The 20,638-nt window shown below is 33.5% G+C and overlaps 1 long non-coding RNA gene across 1 annotated transcript in view; it reads right to left on the reverse strand.

Moving 5' to 3' along the window:
• Positions 1–1,107: 1,107 nt before the first annotated feature.
• Positions 1,108–20,638, reverse strand: part of LOC119644417 — a 35,025-nt gene continuing 15,494 nt past the window's right edge. Inside the window, exon 2 of the long non-coding RNA XR_005248515.1 lies at positions 1,108–1,574. This is a non-coding gene — a long non-coding RNA (uncharacterized LOC119644417). The remainder of the gene's footprint in view (positions 1,575–20,638) is intronic.

Below are 20,638 nucleotides of genomic sequence, written 5' to 3' on the forward strand. Positions count from 1 at the left end.
TCGCTCTGGTTAATTGGATTGGATTCGAATTGATTTGAGATATGTGCAGCCTAATTGAAGTGAACTGGTTACATTTTCGTCAAATCATTTATCATTTCGTCGCATCTTCTTTGCTTTTCATATTTCCGTTTTTTATTACAAACATTGTCAGTTTTATGCTTAAATGTACAACAAACACGAGTTGCTTCATACAAACTATACTATGAATGGATCATAAACGAAAATAAAATGTAACGAAGTGGTGAACGGCGACGGGAGTATGGGTAATTTGAGACGAGTAAACTGATTGGTGCCAAAAGCATATCACAGCTATTCGTATCTAGCATCCCGGAGAAGGAGTTAAACAAGAAAAATTTAATAGAGAATTGGATGGCGCTGGATTTGTTCAAGACTGCCTTAAGAAATGTGTGTTTGAGATGATTTTGTCATTACATATGGAAAAAGAAACAGCAATCTAAGCGGCAACCGGAAGCCAGCCGCCAGCCGCCAGCACTGAAATAATTTAAGTCTTGCTCACTTTTTTTGTAAACCTTTGAATTACCTTTCGAACTATTGATTGTCTTCTAAATCAATCAAAGGATTAAGTGAAGAGTGATTTCCAGTTTCAGAGTTGAAATGTAAAATTTACGAAACTATATTTCAACTGAGTGAGCAACTAAACTTATTCTTCTTAAAATTTGGCGAATGGGGAAAACTAAATTTTCTTAGGTTTAGTGAGCAGCGAAATTAATTTGTTGCAGGCTTGGCTTGAATAGTTAATATACTCTTTCCCTAGCCATAGTCAGTCTTAGCGAAGAGCGAACCGATTCTTCCGTTCACCTAGCGAAAAGTAATATTTGTCTGTCCTAAACCTAGCAAGCAGTGAAACGAATTTTTCCTTACGTTCAACAAGTATCGAGCCTAAGCCGCATTGGAACTAGCGAACAGCCAAAAAAAAAAATTTTGAAATGACATTTATACGCGCACCTATATGGCAACAGTGGTGTTAGATGCATTAGTTTTTCTCTCCGGCGACTATATTAATAATGATACCGTTCGGTTACATGCAAATCAATGTTGTGCGCTCAGCTTCTTTACATATGTGAAATTTTTGTCTTAAATGCATGGTTTTTTTTGTTTTTTTTTAAATTTTCAATATACTTTAAAAATATTTCAGCGTACACACACAACTTATTTTTAAACCGATAATAGAAAGTTTATTAACGTAATATAATTAGTTTTGTATACATACCTCAGACATTTTTCGTATTTCTCTTATATAATTTTATTTCATTAGCATATAAGAGAAAACGTTTTTTCTCATGTATTTCTTATTTTTATGTTATTTTTGAATCGAATCAAACTTTGAAATAACATTCGATGATAGAAACAGGAACTTAAGTTTTTGTGTTAACTCTTCCATTTAATCATTCCATCCTGTTTACTTTGAAGTATTTATTGTATTTTGTAAACAAAGTTTGATGATATAGTTCGCTTTATTTGATTATTAAAATTTTTATTGTGTTTAATCAAATAGAAATGCATTTTGATTTTTATTTCATTTACACTGACCGGCATTATACTTTGTTCAGCAACTGAAAATAAATTAATAAAATAGAAATGAAAAAATAATAAAAAAAAAAATACGAAAATGAATAATTGATTTCATATAGAAACAGATACTCTATCCATTCACTAAGTTATTGAAAAATGCTTATTGTTTCTTAATTAAGTTGCAATACTTTTTTCTCATCAATCGCTTAACGTTTGGTTGCATCGGTTTCATCCAGGAATAGTGTAAATATTTCAATGTTCAATGCTTAATTACTCTTCTGTCATTTAAAACATGCACGCAGAAAGCCGTACACCGATCTCGGTGTAGATCAGGCATGGGTGATCATCGTCCCATTAAAAATTTCAAATAATTCTATTTGCTCGCATATAGCACATAATTTCATCTTGTTTTGACTCCTGTCGTTATATAACAATTAAAATTGGCCCGTCGATTAAAAAAGTTACCCATCCCTGGCTTAAATCGCATATATATCAACGCATATAAGGCAGTATTTCGGGTCTTCCGTTCCGCTTTTTCGCGTCTTTGATAAAGCATACAAACACACACAAGCTAGAAAAGCGTTGACTCCAGGAGCTAAATACATGCTCGATAAATGTTAGCAATGGAATGACTTTTGTTTTTTTGTGTTTCTCTTTGTCTCCTTTTTCATTTAATATGATCATTCATTTAGAAGGGATTGTGTACCCAAGAAGTGGGGAAAAGCAGAAAAACTTAGAGGAACTGGACAACTTTCACTTTAGCTCTGAGAGATCAAGTATGGAGCATCAAGGTTTTGAATCCTCCAACACTGACTTGCTTGAGTTGCGATCCTCACCTACTCGGTGACTCATCCAAATCAAGAGTAAACATTCTGTGCGGAATAAATGCTCGACATGTCAGATGGCAAATGAAGAGGATCTTTCTCATTAAACTTTAACAAACTGGGACAGTATACGCATATGTATATGTTAAGTAATACCAGCTATACAAATTCCAAATTAAGGCTTTCTACTTGCTTCTATTGCGAAAATGCTTGTTCACAGATTATGTCTGTTTTTAAATCTAATTTTCGGCCAGCAAGTCAATTTACAAAACTCATGTTTTAAGTTCTCTAGCTTCAATTTACGTCCACAGTAGTTTGAATAACAGACAGATAAAAGTGGCCAAGTCGATTAAATATTTCACGTTTTTCAAACATATGCACTACAAAATCTCGAATCGAGGCTTTTTATACCATCTAGAATGGATATGGAAAATCTAATGTACATCCGTGATATTGATTCGACAATAATGATATGAAGCTGATTGCAAATATATATCCTCTATATATTAATGTAAGAATAGTTTTTATATAACTATAAGTAGTTACGTCTACTATTACGAAAATAGTTATGATTTTAAGAAAAGCTAAATGATTTAAAATATTTTACATATTTCAGTGCAAAGATTATAATTGAAATGCTTTCGATTTTCCGGCTTTCTCTTGAGAATGCTTCTCTACAAGTGTGAGTGAATTTCGGCATAAATTGCGCATACTTTAATATTCCCCTTGCGTTTGAACAAAATAATAATGCGGCGATAAAACTTTACCAAATTTGATCTCCACCTTTGACAATACCAACATCAAAGTAACCGGTAAACGATAAAAATCGACTCGACATTTAAATGATGATGTTTTCAATTTCTTCTTCAAGTCTTGACATATAGCGAAATGGCAAAATAGGATAATTGTATTTCAAATTTCGTGCGTCGCATGTCAACGGATTTCACTCAGTTAGCAATGCGAATGTGCAGCTAGTATACCCCTATCCATATTCACAAAGTATTAAGCAATTAAAAAAAAACTTGATTCATTTATTAGTATCAACAGTTTTATAGCAACCTATATAAATATCTATCTAGGTATACGATATCTATGCGTAGGCATATAATTCATCTTAAATCCTGCTCATGTAACATGATTATATCGGCCAATGCTCCGCAATAAATGAAGTGCTGGCCACTCTAGTAATTATTCGCTTACCCATTCAAATGTCAAAGAAGTAAATATAAGTCTTATACATAATTGCTTTAAATGCCAATTATTAAGTTGACGGGTTGCACAAGAAAATTTACAATACCATCATCAGCACTACTCTTCCATTAACCCTCAATTAACTCCACCTTTATATCCAACTAATGTTGAGAAAATGAAGATCCAAATATTTTCGAGAATTCGCCTTGGTCATACAATTGCAATTCACCAATGGATCTTGAAGAAGTCTTCTCCCCCAATCTGCTGTTGTGGACAAACTCTTACTATAAAGCACATTCTCTGCGACTGCCTTAACTTTTACTTGGCTAGAAGTATTGCATTTGGAACGATTAGCCCTTTGGACATTCTACAATCAGCTTCAGAAGAGAATATCAATTTAATATATTACTTTTTTAATACTACTAAGCTCATTATCTAATATCCATTTATTAAAATTAGACCCGATAGCGTGTGTTGCTAGTGCTCAATGTCTTTTTTTTAGTCTAAGAATTTATTTCATTAGTCTAAAATTATAATAATAATAATAATAATAAGTTGACGGGTTCATTTATTTAAATATGGCAGTGAACCTGCCCTCGCCTTCCCCCAAATTAACTTTGATCTCATAACCGTCTCCACGTTTTTAATAGAAAGATATTAGGACGAATCTTGCGGACTGGATTCTACATTTTCCTTTATATACATGTGTATATATATATATATATATAGAGAGAGAGAGAGACCGACAGCTAATATTTCTTACGAAACAGAAAAAACGATTCTTTAGTTCGGTACTTTTGAGACTTGCTTTAAATTACGCAACAACCAACAAATTCCCTTAAGTTTGTTTTTTTCTACGGGGGGTGTTGCATATAACCACACAAACTTAATATACGTTTGTATCATACCATAAGTGGTGTAGGTTATAAAAATGACAAATGTATATATATATATATATATATATATATATGTATATATATTTACAATAGAATATTTCTTATTGACCTTTCCTCATTTTAAGAAATTATAGACTAAAAAAAAAAAAAATTTTATCTTTGCTACGCACGACGACATATATGTATTATAAGATTAATGAAAAAACTGCATTTTAGCATAACTTGACAAATAAACAAATGCAAGGGAAACTATTAATTAAAACCGCAACAGTAACTGGTTAGAAATGCATTCAATCATACGATGAAATGTTAATTTATAGTGATAATGACTTAGATAGAATATATATTTATTTTTATTTTGTTTGTAACCTTCGTATAAAAAAAAAAAAATTTTTTTTTAGAAAAATTGTTTATTAATTTAATATTTGCTAATGTCATTATAATCTTCTTATCAGTTTTTATGCACTTGCATATCAGTTAAAGTGAAACAACGGTTAAGTTAACGCGAAAATTGTAGCAGTGCTAGGGCCGTTCATGAATATTATTAACTAACTATTCACACTTGGACAATATCTGAGAAGCAAATAAAATGAATTTATAAGGGAAATTCAACATTTTAAAGGTACGAAACGGGGACGACCTTATGAATTTATTTATATTGGCAAAAGAAATGCAACAACATGTTTGCAAATTTAAGCTTTCTTTTCCAATTTGTGTCCGATCATTTAATATGTTAATTACAGATGAAGACGTGATCGAATAAAGTTTCTTCGCTAAGTTAGCTTTAAGTGTTATGTTAGTCAAAGACCTGGTATGAATTAGGAACCAAGAAACTGTTAACAAAATGCAAATAATGTATATTTGATAAAGACATGTTCTCTGTTCGCGTAATATCGCAGCCATGTTCTTCAATCAATTTGGCTCATTTTCAATATCAGCTTCAATACCCATCACTGGAGGATGAGAGAGGTACATGCATTACGTTAAAACGTTTGCAACGCTCAGGAGAGAGCTTTCTAAACCCCACATATATGTATCCATGATCAGCGTCAAATTCCGAATCGATTTAATCATGTCCGTCTGACTGTCTGCGTAAACATCGGTTGTAAACATCCTTCGGGCCGAAAAAATGAAATTATCAACTTCAAATATCGCAAAAACGTTAAAAGTCCTTGCATGCAAGCTGGTATTGAAAATGAGTCAAATTGGTCGAAGACCACTCCTCCGCCAGTATTATGCAGGCAGAGAATATCTCTGTATTTCAAAAGAAATAAAAAATTGTTTTTTTTGCGCAAAAATTTGAACATTTTAAAAATTTTGGACCGTGCAGACCTAACTTTCTTTTTATACAATAGTTTAAAGGGAAAAAAATCTCTTTTTACACGAATTGTTTTATTTTAACGCGATTTTCAATATTCTATTCTATGATAATTTTTTGCGTATCTCCTGAATGAATTTTTCTGATGAATATATTCTTTAAAGTTTCTATGAATTTTTTGCATTCTCACTTCTCACAAGTTTGGATTGGCACTTCGCATTACATTTTTCACAATTCAATTAGATTGCGTGCATTATATGCGTATGGGAGCAGAATATCCCGAATTATGCATAGAGCCAGGATTTAATATATGTTTCACCGAATTTCGTTCGTCTTTCAAAATATAATTTTTTTTTTTTTTATAATATGTTTAATCAATTAGAATTAGAAACAAATTGATAAACGAATTCTAACAGGAATTTTTTTTGATATTGGTTTTTGCACTTTTCAGTTGCTTTTTTAGTTGTGCAACCAATCTACTACTTTTCTAGTTAGCCATCTTATGTCTTTTTTAATATGGAGAAAGAGAATTAGGCGTAATTATCTACGATTGAATTAAGAAATGTTAAAACTTTCTTTTTTCTCGTTTTCAATTCTCTATGGACTGCTATCTTTCATGCGCGTTATGTGGTATAGCTTCGCAGAGACGGTTAGTGTTGCGCGATTCGAACAGCTACCCGTCCCGAGACCCGCTGTTAACGTTTTCTCCCACCTATCATCATATATGTGAAAGGTACTTAGGCGCCCTCGTGTGACAGAGACATCAATAATAATAATAATAATAATAATAATTTAATAAAGTCAATCGTCAATGAGTGTTCTGGTCCTGGCAATCGTACGAAAACTTGCGTGATTTGAGGAGGCAGAGCTCAAGCGACCTCTAAAGAATAGGTATAGTCACTATGTAGTCACGATTTTACAAAGCAGAGTGTGAACACAGCTCAATTACTTTGCTTCGTATTAAGAGCATTTAAATATTTATTATCTTTTGTTGTATGAGAGCATATGATATGAACTCACACATGCCAAAGTAATAGCGTGACTTGCCGGCCAATCATTTATTTAAATTGAAGTCAAATCAAATAAGCCAATTAAAATAGCCGAAAGGGTTTAATCGACACCATTACAATGGTATACATATACGTAGACCTGTTCTTACAAATAAATTTTTTTATTTATTGGTAGATGGTATATGTGTTTGTTGATATTTTAAATACACAGTATATGCTAATTTTTGGTTTTAACAAATCAAATTCGCCGTCATATGAACCATCCTATATGCGATATGATTTCATTGATAAATTAAAAAAAAAAAAAAAAAAAAATTGAAGCAATAATGGCTTAGAGATTCGCTACAATGATGAGTAGCGGTAATAGAAGATTTTTAAGCGGGAGAATCAAAAATCGCCGCCATATCAGCGTTCAGCGGAGCGTTCAATAAACGCTTCGACAACAAATTTTTAAAATGCATTGAATGCATTGAATGATACGCCCAGCTAAATATACCCTTTAAAAAACGCAAGTGTAAATATGCAACACCAGAAAAAAGGAAAAAAAGAACGAAAGAAAAAATTTAATTTCACACTATATGCCATAAATGTGTGAAGTGCACGATACTTTAAATACAAATTAATAAAATAGACACTTTTACACATAGAGATATACATCTCATCACACATTTAATATATCAATTAACACTTTTATTATTACTTAAAGCAAAAAAAAAAAAAAAAAAAATACTTTCATAATATTCACCTGAGAAATGTTCACGAGCTGAAAATGAATAAAATTTTACGTATAAATAAACAATTCCATATATGATATATAAAAAGACAAATTCCCCGGTTGCTGTACTTGGCTTTTTAAGCATTCATATATGTTATTATATATATCGTACATCGCAAAGATGCTTGAAATATTTCTGGATCTAAATAGTAGTCGGGAGCAGTTTTACGATGAGCTCCAGATATCAGGCATACATCCATTCACCCACGACATACTATTAGTATGTGCGACATGCGTGCCTAGTTCGCATAACGTTTCACTCAGATTTTTATCTAACTTCACAAGACTAACTATTTTGAGTAAATACCATGTCAGGACATTTCTTACTTGTAAATAGTATTTTCCATATCGATTCGAACAGATTCTGGCAAGGGACGAGTGAAACGTCGAATCACATCCTATGTAAATACGAGGCCATGTGCAGAATCGGACACGAAATGTTTGGCAAATACTTTATAATGTTGGATGCAGTATGATGCTGCGGATCAAAGAAGGCGACGAAACTAGAGTATGCATGGGCATGGGCGGGTACAATAATAACACATAATAATATATATATGTATTTTTTTTTTCTTGTTTTTGTAATTATAAGGAAAGCCTTAGCCCTTTTTAGGTGATTGTTGAAGTTCAAGCAAAAGTTTTACTAGTGCGCTCGTTAATGATAAACGAAATATTCAAGATCATTGAGTATGTTCTTGTGACACTTATCTGGTAGCTTATGGGTGTCCCCACGATAGAAAGTGGGTGGTTTCGAGGCAAAGTAACCATCGAGCCGTTTTTGTACTTCGTTAATTCTTCCGAGCCGCTGATCTGTTAAATACGATTGCAACGACCTGAACTAGTGGTAGTCAGAATGGGTGGTGTCTGGAAAATAAGCCGCAAGCACGAAAAATTCGTATTTAGCTTTTTGCAAAAAGCTTCTTTCTTCTCTCTCTCTCTCTCTCTCTCTCTGTCTCTCTCTCTCTCACTCACTCACTCTCCCTCTCTCTCGCACACACACACACCCTCTCTCTCACTCTCTCTCTCTGTTAATGTTGAAACTACCGGAATACCTTATTTCAACTTTCGAGCATAAAGGGATAATAAATATTTTCCGTCTCGTTTTTATACGCTACACTGCTTGTGAAAAACCACGTTTTGCTATAGCGATTAACTTAGACAATGATTTTACGATTCTCTGTCCTTCTCATGTCTGTCGGTTTACTCTTATGTTCAACTTACAGGTCGCAACCTTTGGAATATTTTGATGAAATTTGGTTTACGAATGTGCTTTGGCTCAAGGACGAACGCTATTAGAAATAGTTGGGATCGGACCACTTTTTTGATCACTACCCATATAGCGCCTTATTTTTAAAAGCGCTTATATGGAACAAGTTGCGATTCTCAAAAATATCTCGACGAAAGCGACTGAGTAAATTGTCTTCGACATTTTAATTTGATATGAAAAATTTGATTTGATTGGAATGATTTTTTGGATCCGCTCTTGCAACCGTTCTTACGAAAACCGATTCTTTATAAAAAAGTGTAATTTTCAATGTTTCACAGTGAAAATTGGTTTAAAATAGTAGGTTGAAAAATAAAATCAACTTTAGCAAACTTTGACTACCTAGGTTTATTTTTGAATAAAGCCGCATGTACACATTCTCAAGAAATGTAAAACTTTATATGCCCAAAAAGACTTAAGTGGTAATGATATGTGATGGAAATTTTTTCAATTTGGCATAAAAATGTAGACCAAATTTGGACCACATCGGTCCATTTTTTTTGATGACAACATATACTGGGGGTCAGCTTGAAAAGCAAGTCCAATTGTATGGAAATAAAATCTATTTTCTAGCTTTTTATGACGGAAACTACCAACTAATAAAATTTTTTTAGGGAGTAAATTAAATTTCCTAAATTTTTTTGCGTTGGAATTTTTCCGCCCTCTTATGAGGCGGTCTACCGTGCTACTATATTACTGAAAATTTGAAATGACTGTGAAAATTGCATTTGCATTTTATAAAGAGGAAGAAGAAGACAACTGTAAAATAGTATACTAGGTTAGTCGAGTTCGGATTTTTGCTAAATCTCTAAGGTGTACAGAACAATTGCACTCTTTTATGTGACTTTTGTGTAATCATTGCCGAAGGAGACTTGTGTGCTAGATTCGATCGTCATTCGTCGAACATTTGAAAGAACAATTTACGGTCATTACATATGCACATTCGTGATCCAGCGTAAAATTCCATAAAGGTCCATCAATTCGTCTGTGTAACATTGAAAACATGCACCACAATTGTCAAAAAAAAAAAAAAAAAAAATTAAAAAAATACTAATAATATAATATAACCTACAACCTACGCTATGAAAAAAAATAATAATTATGACAGTGGTATAAATGTTTATCAGTACCATTTATAATATAATAAATGAGAACATTTTCCTCGTCATTCAACCCACACGTTCTTATTATTTCGTAAATTACTTACTTATATACGGATTCCTATGAGCTAATATGAGGTTGTGTAGGTATGCAATCATTTCATTAGAATAATTGCATATCTCTCATATAATACATATCGTACTTAAATCTGGAAAGTTGTCAATATTGCACAAAAGAGGTGTTGAATGTTATTTGAACTGATGTTGTCCTATTATAAAAGCGAATCTTTGTATAAAATTTTAAGTCTATATTTCCATTCTCATGACCTCAAAGAGTATTAAATGGCAAGTAGAGAGATGGTGCGCCTGGTCAGGAATACGTCGTCAAGGAAATTTGTCGTAAATGGTAATATATGTATATATATATTTACGTGCGGCAAAATGCATATTGGAATGAATCAGCATAACTTTTATTTATTCTTTGAATAATGAGCACATAAGAAAGATTAGCAAATAATTTTAAAAATTTTTAATGAATATTTTTTGCATGACTCTGAATACAAATTTCTTCGTAACGCACTTTAATTCGTTCGTACATTAAGAAGCTTTGTAAAATTTTATTTATTTATTATTTCAATTTTATCAACAGATACGAAAGTGTTAATAAATTATATTGACATTGCGCTGTTATAAAAATAAACAAGAATAGTAATGAAAAATATTCATAACATAGATTTTCATTCAATGTACAAATTAAAAAGAACAATAAATAAATACAAAAAAAAAAAATATCACGCATTTTAGAAAAATTAAAAAAAAAAAATTAAATTTTGTAAAATATAAATGTACGGTCAATAAACACAGAAGAGCATGCGAAGGCTTACTTAGATTAGAATATTTCGACTGCAGCGTTCAAGATCATAAAAATGTCGCGACAGCTTTTACTTTGGCATCGATAAGCATTTTTTTTTTTAAATGAGAAAGAAACAAATAAAAGAAGAAAGAAAAAAAGAAAGAAAGAGAGAGAGAGATAGAGAGAGAGAGAGAGAGAAAGTTTTAAAAGTGGATATACAAAATCGAACATTTTGCGAGCTAAGCACCAATATGTACGGTTGAGTCCTCATGAGTAGCCAAGTATGTAAGAATCGCGATTACCAAGTATGTGTTCGTTGATTCAAATCTCACCGCGGTACCGTTTACTTTTGCCGGACTTATCGAGGATACTTAGCTGGTAAAGGCATTACACCTACCGACGCTCACATCGTCTTTTTGAGTTAATTCAAACGAACGCAAAGTGCATGATCAAGTTGTAAAGGTTCTAAAACTGACGCTATTGGAATTGGGCTCCGGTGATTTTGGGTCATTCCTAATGACTTTCCTAGTATTTTGTGACCCTCTGATTTCTGTTGTCAGGCGGTAACAAAAAAATGAGTAAGAAAGATGTGACTCAAGTCTTTATAGATCCGGGGCGAAAATGAACGAATCCAAATAACATAGCTTTACTATAAATGAATAGTAGTAACTCTTCGATTGGCCAATATATTATCAGCTCCAGATCTTTCAGTTTGGTCACAATATCCATTTAGGTTTCGCGTACGTTTTCGTTAAGCTCATTAGCTTTGAAAGAATTTCAAAAATGATTTTATATTATATCGAAAATAAAGCAACAAAATTAAATAATGAGAAATATAAATAAAAATTAATAAATAAAAATTTAAAAAGGCACAATTAGCATATTGAATGACATCTTGATTTACATGTTCAGACGTCGAATTACGCTTAAGTTCACAATTGCGAACATGATTTTACTACATTTTAAACATGAAATTTAAAACTGAAATATTTCTGATTTCTACGGTTTGCAGGCAATTTCGAAAATATTTCCGAGAATTACTTGAATAAAAAGTGAGCAAGAAATTCATATGTATGTATTTGCTTTGGTGGGAATTTGAAAAACACACTAAAATATTTTGTTGTTAGCTCATTAAGTCAGTTTATTGTAATTTTTCGGGACAACAAAAAATACGTGTAAGAAAATCACACTCTTGTGGCTATAGCTGAATCCTTTATACCCATCATCTTTACGTTAAACAAAAGACTCGCAAAAAAAAATAATACAATTCCGATATACAATAGTATTGAGTAGGCGTGAACTTGATATTTTTGATTTTTACACAGGTATTATAGGATCATCCAAAGAATAAACGAAGACATTTTTATGAGAAATGAGCAAAATGACTAACTCTTTAGCTTCTGAGTAGAAGAATTTCCAATATTCTTGCAAACTATTCAAAGTTTGTCGCTGACCACGAAAATGTGTAGCTGCGATGTACCGAATGAAAAACCGAAGGCGTAAAGCTACTGCATGCATCGCCCGCGTATTCTTTTAAATTTATAGTTCAACTCGTCCACGCTGTCCGCCATAAATATCCGAATAGAAGATAAATGTACCGCCAAATGTACATATCGGAGAAACAGTACAGCTAATTCTCTTTTTACACAATAGATGCGAATTAAGTGTGTTAATAACGTCTCCGAAGCTTCCCTGAGGATGTAGAAAACTTTTCAATAGAATGAATAAATATACCACCATCCTTGGGCAGTGGACATAATTAATATTAGCTTAAGTTTTTGAGTTATGCTTTCAATATCTATGGGCAACTTGATTTGATATTTAGGAACCATGCGCCTAAGCAATCAAATTGGTCCAATTCTTGGTTGAAAGTTCTGTTTCGGCATTCTTTAGGCCACTGTTGTTGGCAGCCCACAGTTACACATCATTGGATGCAGAAGTTACAGCCCACTCATTTCATTCTACTCCTTGGGGGTTTTTCATCTGCTAACAGTTGGCCCTTTTCGAAGCGATAATGATTGGCGTGTCGCAATCGATGCATTTCTAAAAGCCTTCCTGCTCTTTTAATCGTTGAAGGCGTTCTGCAGAATAAGTCAAGCTGTTGTGCAGCTGTTCACGTTCTGTATAGTTTGCAGCTTGCTTGCCGACATTTGGGTCGATTAGGCCCTGAATTTGGTTAGCATTTGTGATGTTTGACGACTGCCATAAACATATTATAAACTTCGTCTTGTAAATGAGCCTAGTGCTGGACATGGAGCACGCTTTGTGGTGTAGGGCACACTGTTCCGAAGCTAGGTAAGGATGCGTGATCGATGTAGTGGTTCCATGTGGACTTGCACTTGGCCTCGAAACAGAAGTTTTAAGAAGTCCTTAAAGTTGTCGAGGAAGGGATTACGAGCGTGGATGACCTTTCAGTCTTAGTCTACTTTGGATTGGGAGTACAAACTAGCTCGCCAATGGTTGCCATAAGTTTAGCGTTGCTCTCATTGCTAAAAAGGCTCCTGTTGTACTTGAGCCAAAATCGCTAATTTCCCTGAAAAAATCTGAAATGCATGGCAGCAAGAAAGCAAAGAAATCGGTAGAAAATTTATAAAATATTTTATTGAACTCTTTTTTTTTGGTTAAAGTGTATTTAAATGATGACGTTCTGACTTCCACGGTTATTGATTTTAAGTTGATCCGCGAGAATCCGGGCTGGAGTGTCAGAGCTATGTTAAAACATCTCGCCTATCCAATGCAAATTTTTCAGATCAATTTCGTATACCGCAATGCTATAGCTCGACTACGATTGCAAATTTTGTTCGTCCGCTTATAACTTTCAACAGATGTCCATCCGAACTTTAGCATAAATGTATATATTTTTGTATATATTGCATAATAGGATTAATTAACAGACAATTCTCAAAAGGTCAACAGACAAGTCTACACGTGACAATACGCTTGTTTATGGCGAGGGTTACCCAACATATATATCGCAAGATTAAAACATTTTTAATTGATTTTATTATACATTTATATGAGTTTAGAGCGGAGACGACAATGGTTTAATTTATATAAATTGCATTTCATCTCTTATAAATATATATGTATCATAACACCGTTGAGCAGAGACAGAGAGTTGAAATACTTTTAAAGAAACACTGAAATCTAACCCATGAAATATTTATTAACTGCCTTCACTCTTCTACAATGACACCTCATATGGTTTTTAAACTTGTTTTCAGCTTGATGATATAATTTCATTGCCTATGTTTGCAGTTTGTATCTTTAAATAAACAATTACTCATAAATGTGAATTTCTGAGAGGGTGTTGTTTATCTCTTACATTCACATTCGTATGGTAGTTAATTACTTGTCTGAATTTAATATATATATATATACCTTGTTCTTTATGTGAAATGCAAAATATATCATTTACTGCATTATGAGGACTCCACCAACTTCCTATATGCACTTTGTACTTGTGCAAATTTGTGATTCTAATTGAAGCTCTATACTACTAAGAATAGTTTAAATTTACATTAGGGTATAACTTGATAAAAGTATAGGCAGAGAGCAGTGGTTGATTAACTTAGATAAGTAAGTAAATTTGAACCATTCAGTCCGACAACGCGACAAACTCACTTATACTTATATTTGATAGCTTCTGCACTTGCGTAGACACTCACAAGCTATATTAAGAGCTTCAAAAACTTGATCGCATCACGCCATAGATTGCCTAATATATACGTATAAAAATATCCTCGGTATCAGGTTCAAAGGATCTTTTTCAGAATTCTATCTAGCACTGAGGTTAAATTAAACCGCATAAGTTGACTTTATTCGAATTATAATGTCTCTCTATTATGTTAGGTTAGCTACATTTCAATTTCTGATTTATTATTCAAAGTTAGCGCTTCTTAGTTAGCCAAGCTATCCCAAGCCGATAGCTAGAAGTCATAAGTGAGACATTTTTGCATGTATCAGTTTCTTATCAGTTTCTGATACTATTTTTCTTTGACGGTCGCATTATAGCGTGACGGAGGTCAGAATTCAATCTATGGTTAACTTAAAGGCGCCTGCAACCTGCGGGGACGAATTCTGAAATTGTCAGCATACTGCTTAATGCTTAACAGCGATTTACCTACATCTGGATAAGATTAATGGTACAATGATTGATATCATTGCTTGCATATCGATAGTGCCTTGATTAACTGAAAACCTACAAGATATTGGGCAATGCTTCTGAAACATTCTAAGGTCATTCTAATTTGTCATATCATGTATCTTTATCATCGCGAATGAAAGTTTTCTTACAATCAATTTTGTAGCAAACTATTTAAGTGATTTATTATTGAATAACTTTCTTTGCCTATTATTGCAAATTCGTTATCGTTTATTTGCTATTTTTGTTTTGTATCCACCAACGATTGCGGTTCATTGACTAACCATTTTGATTGATATCAGATGGTATATGCGTACTTTGTTATCCAAAGAAACAAAAAAAGAAATAAATAATAAAAATTCTTAAATAATATAAAAAAAATCTTTTTTTCTTTAACAAAATTTCTTGAGATAATTTACGGGAATTGTCAGTTATTTACGGCTTAAATCTTAAAGCAATTTAAGTACCGTTCTAAGTTAACCGTTTTGCATAAATATTTACATTTCATTATATGTACATATAGAGTAAAAAGTGATGTTTCTAAGCAAAGTAAAGCATGCACTCAAGTGTGTAGAAAAACTTGTGACATAAGTTTACTAGAGATTCGTATGTGCAAAGATATGCAAGCACATACAAGTGTGCTTAGTTATTAGTTTACCTGCCTATACACAAATACATGCATACATACATATATATATATATATTATGATAGTTTGGGGAAAAAGAAATCCATTATTTTTATATGAACTTCAGGACTTTATTTAACATGCTTCGGATTGTCCGATTTGGGTCAAATATGCACCGTTTTGTTGTATGATTTGTTGCCATTTTAAAGGTAACTTCAAAATGCCTCTCTCATAGAAGTCCTGGTCTCTATTTGCAAAAAACTCCAGTAGTCGATTTTCACAATCCTCCCTAGATTCCAATTTTTTATCATTAAAGCAAAAATTTGCAATGCAAGAAAAAGATGATAATCGTTTGGTGCCAAGTCCGGACTGTATGGCGGATGCATTAAAACTTCCCAACCAAGTTGCCGAAGTTTCTGCCGAATCACAGTAGATGTGTGTGGCCTAGCGTTGTCCTGGTGGAATACGACACCTCTCCTGTTGACCAATTCTGGCCGTTTCTGGTCAGTCGCTATCTTCAAACGGTCCAGTTGTTGACAGTAGAGATCAGAATTTAGCGTTTGGCCATATGGAAGCAACTCATAATAAATAATCCCCTTCCAGTCCCACCAAATGCATAGCAAAACGTTCCTGGCCGTTTGAGGTGCTTCACCGCTCTTTGACCACGATCGTTTTCGCACCGGGTTATCGTATGTGATCCATTTCTCATCTCCAGTCACCATCCGTTTAAGAAATGGGTCTATCTCATTCCGTTTGGCCAAGGCTGCGCAGATGGAAATTCGATCCATCATGTTTTTTTCTGTTAATTGGTGTGGCACCCAAACATCGAGCTTCTTTTTGAATCCAGCTTTGTGTAAATGGTTTAAAACTGTTTTATGGTCGATTTTTAGCTCCTGGGCGATGTTACGACTGCTAACATGCCGGTCAACTTCGATCATTTCTCCGATTTTATCGGCATTTTCGACGGCCGGCCTACCTGTGCGAGGTGCATCTTTAACATCAAAAATTCCCGAACGGAATCTAGGAAACCAAAATTGCACATAATTGGCTGTTACAGTATCGGAACCATAAACACCATTCACAATTTTAGCCGCCTGGCTTGCATTTTCGCCTTTCTCAAAGAAAAACTGTAAAATGTACCGAATTTTCTCTTTGTTCACTTCCATTTTTAACACGCTGTAACTCACAACTGAATGCACCAAACAAAAAACAGCAAAAGAATTTTTTTTACTGCGAAATGTCACCTTTCCAACGAGCATAAATCTGAAATTGTTTGATCGATACTTTACGAGATATTTTATCAGTGCAGTCATCTAACGAAAAAATAATGGATTTCTTTTCCCCCAAACTAATATATGCTGGCAAGACTAACGTCTTTAGGGAAATGTAAAAATTTACACAGTCAACAGATTTTAAAAACAAAATTTTAACTTTAAACTTTTTTTTTCGTGCTATATAATGTAATGAAGCGTCTATATTAAGTGCAATCCTAAGGGTTTTACTTGCTTTTATTTAAAGGTTTGGAGAAAAAATGCCAAGGACGCTTACTTAGAACGGGTAGAGAAATAAAATCTTAAATTGTTTTTTTTTTATTTTTTTATATTTTTCATATTTTTTTTGAAATTGGAACAAAATCACGTGAGACGATTTGACGATTTTGGCATCGCCGTTCCAATAAAGTATATATAGATGACGGAAGGACGTGCAGCATATTTAACATGCACGCACATAACTTAAATATAATACACATTTGAGCTATTCAAGATTTTCAAGTTTAAGTTCACCGTCTCCGTAGACCCGTTCATTGCTTTGCTATTCAAACGCGGTTACTGCTGCAAAAATTAATATAAAAAAATCTATAAGTTACTATACAAGGGTTGGCTGAAAAGTTTCCGACCTAATTAGGAGAAAAACTCACTTTACACATTATTGCAAAATTTAGTTTTATTCATCAACGTGGCCCCCTTTGAAAGCGATATCATCAACCTAAGAGTTCTCCAATATTTCAGTCTCTTTTTTGTAAAATAATTGGTGGTTACGCCCACAGAATATGTTTCAATTTCCCTAATAACCTAATCGTTTGATCCAAGTCCTATTTCCTCGAATAGCCTTTTTAAAGTTTGTGGCTGAGGCAGCAAATCGAACTCCCGTTCAAGAACCATTTAACTATTGTAGTGTCATCGGCTTCTGACTCATCGTCTTTCTTCCACTTTGAGCGGCATTCACGATGTCGTCATCATTCTTATGCTAAAATATGGATTCAGTATATGACATACAAGTTTACACAGCCTATGATATCTTTCTAATGTTAATTTGAAGGTTGTACTGCGTCGTTTGGTGAACTTAGTAGTGGTTATAGTGGTTGGCCGTCGCGAACATCCATTGTTACTCAGAAGTAGGTACGGTCAGGTTCATGTCAAATGAACCGCCCAAAGTTTCACCATTCCTTTATTTCTCCTTTAATATAACCAATCACCCTGTACGTGTAACAGGGCGACGATTAGGAAGAAGTCGACAAAGAGACGGAGATAAGAAATAATTGTAGCTTAGTGGGGATGTGCGCGATCGGTAAGGGTTATGTATTTGCCGACTGCGCATTCACTATAGTTATGACGAACTATGGTCTACTGCAACGCGAGCATCGACTTAGTAGTTGCGATGCTTACGCATGCGGCTACTTATACGGACTTATTGACCGTCTGAAAGTCAAGTTTTATGACGTGTTTTATGACCCAAATAGGCGAAGGACAATAAGACCTATGGCAAGAAAACGAATTCAGTTAAATTGTGACCGTCTCAATTCACTCTTTGACTCTCGTAGAGAGTGGACCATTTTATGGACATGAGGTGTAATCTTTGATGTTTTATCGTGAGAGTAAATTACTAGAGAGTATTAAACGTGGGGATGCAGGGCATTTAATGGCCGTCTTTATATGACTGTAATAATTTTCTTTCTCTTTCCCTTGACTTAATTCCAAGTTTTTCGTTTCAAGTCAAAGCAAAGTAAGCAAATGCAATCAAACACTAAGCGCATATATATATATATATATATATATATTTAAATCAGTAATTTATGAAATGTTTATGCACCTAACTTGAAGAGTTCATTACTCTGCTGTAATACTAAAATTGTTCATGTGTTTATTCTATCCACTGTTGTGAAGGCTGACTTAAGAATTCTTTTTATTGAACTTTATGAGTAAATGTGAAACTTTATGAAAATGTTTTATATTTTCAAAAATTTTGTATTGAAAAGCAGCAGGTTTGACATTGGAAAAATCGAGAAAAGAGTGAAAAAGTTTATTTTCTATAGCAAAGGTTCCTTTACGCATCCCACCGCGTACCCTTTGTTCGTGTACTGAATTTGCCTAACTATCATTTAGGCATTCAAATGCCTAGGCGTTCTTTGAATCGGCTTGTCATGCGATATTGGTTACGCTTAAAATTATATATAAAAAAAAAAAAAAAAAAAGTTTCAAGGTCGACCAACATAATAAATACGTTGTTTTTTGCTCTAAATCCCTTTGTCAATTGCATTTACGGAAAAGTTTCTCATACCGCAAATGATGCACTGCTACTACACTGAACAAATCGCTTAGTAAGCCAGGGATAATGATAATGTTACGATTGAAAATTTTAATATAATTAAACAAATGATTATAAAGTGTGTGTGTGGACGTAAATGCATATGTACATAAAAGTTCTGATAATAAAATTAGTTCGCCGGCGAAGAGAACGCGACTAGAAAATTATTCAATGTAACACCAAAGAGAATAAATAACAAAAAAAAAAATAAATAAATAAAAATTCCTATAGACTTTGATTGCATATTATATTTATTCATGCATGATTCAGTGAAATGAGCAAAGGCGTTTTCCAACATATGGAAAATTGCAAGGGATTCTTTTTTTTTTCACATTTCGTGTTTCACGTGTCATGCAGTGTTTATTTAATTTGAGCGAAAGAGTTGAGACGACTCCGCCTTAGTGAGCCGAGCTAGTTTTATTATAAGCGTCTTTAATGTTATATCATTTAAAAGTACGTAATGTTTATATACTTTTTCATGCGTATCGTTTCAAAGTGGTCGATAATAAATAGCTTCGATTAAGTCATTCAACATTTTTGTTATATAAACTATATCTTCAATCGAGAAGAACGAGTTTACATGAAAATTGCCAAGACCATGTAAAATATTTATATCCACAGTACTATTCACTCAAAAGATTTATGCTTGTTTGCTTCGTAAAGAATAATAATGCGGTTAGATAATAACAACAGAAATTTCTAAGCACACTGACTGATATACTTTCTTTTTACGAAATGACGAGAGCAGTTAATTAATTCTTTTTCCTTCTCTTCTCGAACCGAAATCCGATTTAATAAATAGGATAAATTCGTTCGAGTCAATGCTTCTAGCACAGCTTGCTTTTGCAACCTTGTTGCAATTAAGGGACAAGTACTCTATTATGCCAGTATATACAATTTGTGTACACATGTTTCGTTAACATACATTAAAATTTATATAATAGATTGATATAAAAAATATGAATTTGCTATAACGAGCTAAGTGCTTTGTTAAGTACATGAGAGCGCGCAAGCATATGTTTCGATGCGTAAAAAGCAAGAAGAAAATTTCTGTAAATGACGGCACAGTTTAGGCCACAAGTTATTCTAAAAGTCGAACTTACAACCTTAGACTTCCAAAAGCAAGTAAATAAGCCCTATTTACTTTTGGCTAAAATTATGAATGTTGACTAATTGATATGAAAATTCATTCTATACGTAACATTGAAGAATGACGATATTCTAGTTCGACCGGTTCATTTGTAGTGCAAAGCAAGGACAGAGCGCGTGGGTCAGTTTGGCCACGCACGTATTTACACCAATTCGTTTATCTATTCATTCGTCCGGTCGCCTATCTCTGGTTGCCGAAAAGCTATTAAATTACGCTTGTTCTCAGTTTGTCAACACCTCAATAATCAAGAAATTTCCTGTCAATAGCAATAGTGCAAACTATTGCTAAAGATCCTCGTTGAGGTTTCTGAGGTTGAAGTCCGGGTTTACTGGATTTCTTAGTTAAACTATTCGGTAAAGAATGCGGTCT

This window comes from Glossina fuscipes, unplaced genomic scaffold (genome assembly GCF_014805625.2).
Source record: "Glossina fuscipes isolate IAEA_lab_2018 unplaced genomic scaffold, Yale_Gfus_2 116701, whole genome shotgun sequence".
NCBI classification, from domain to species: domain Eukaryota; kingdom Metazoa; phylum Arthropoda; class Insecta; order Diptera; family Glossinidae; genus Glossina; species Glossina fuscipes.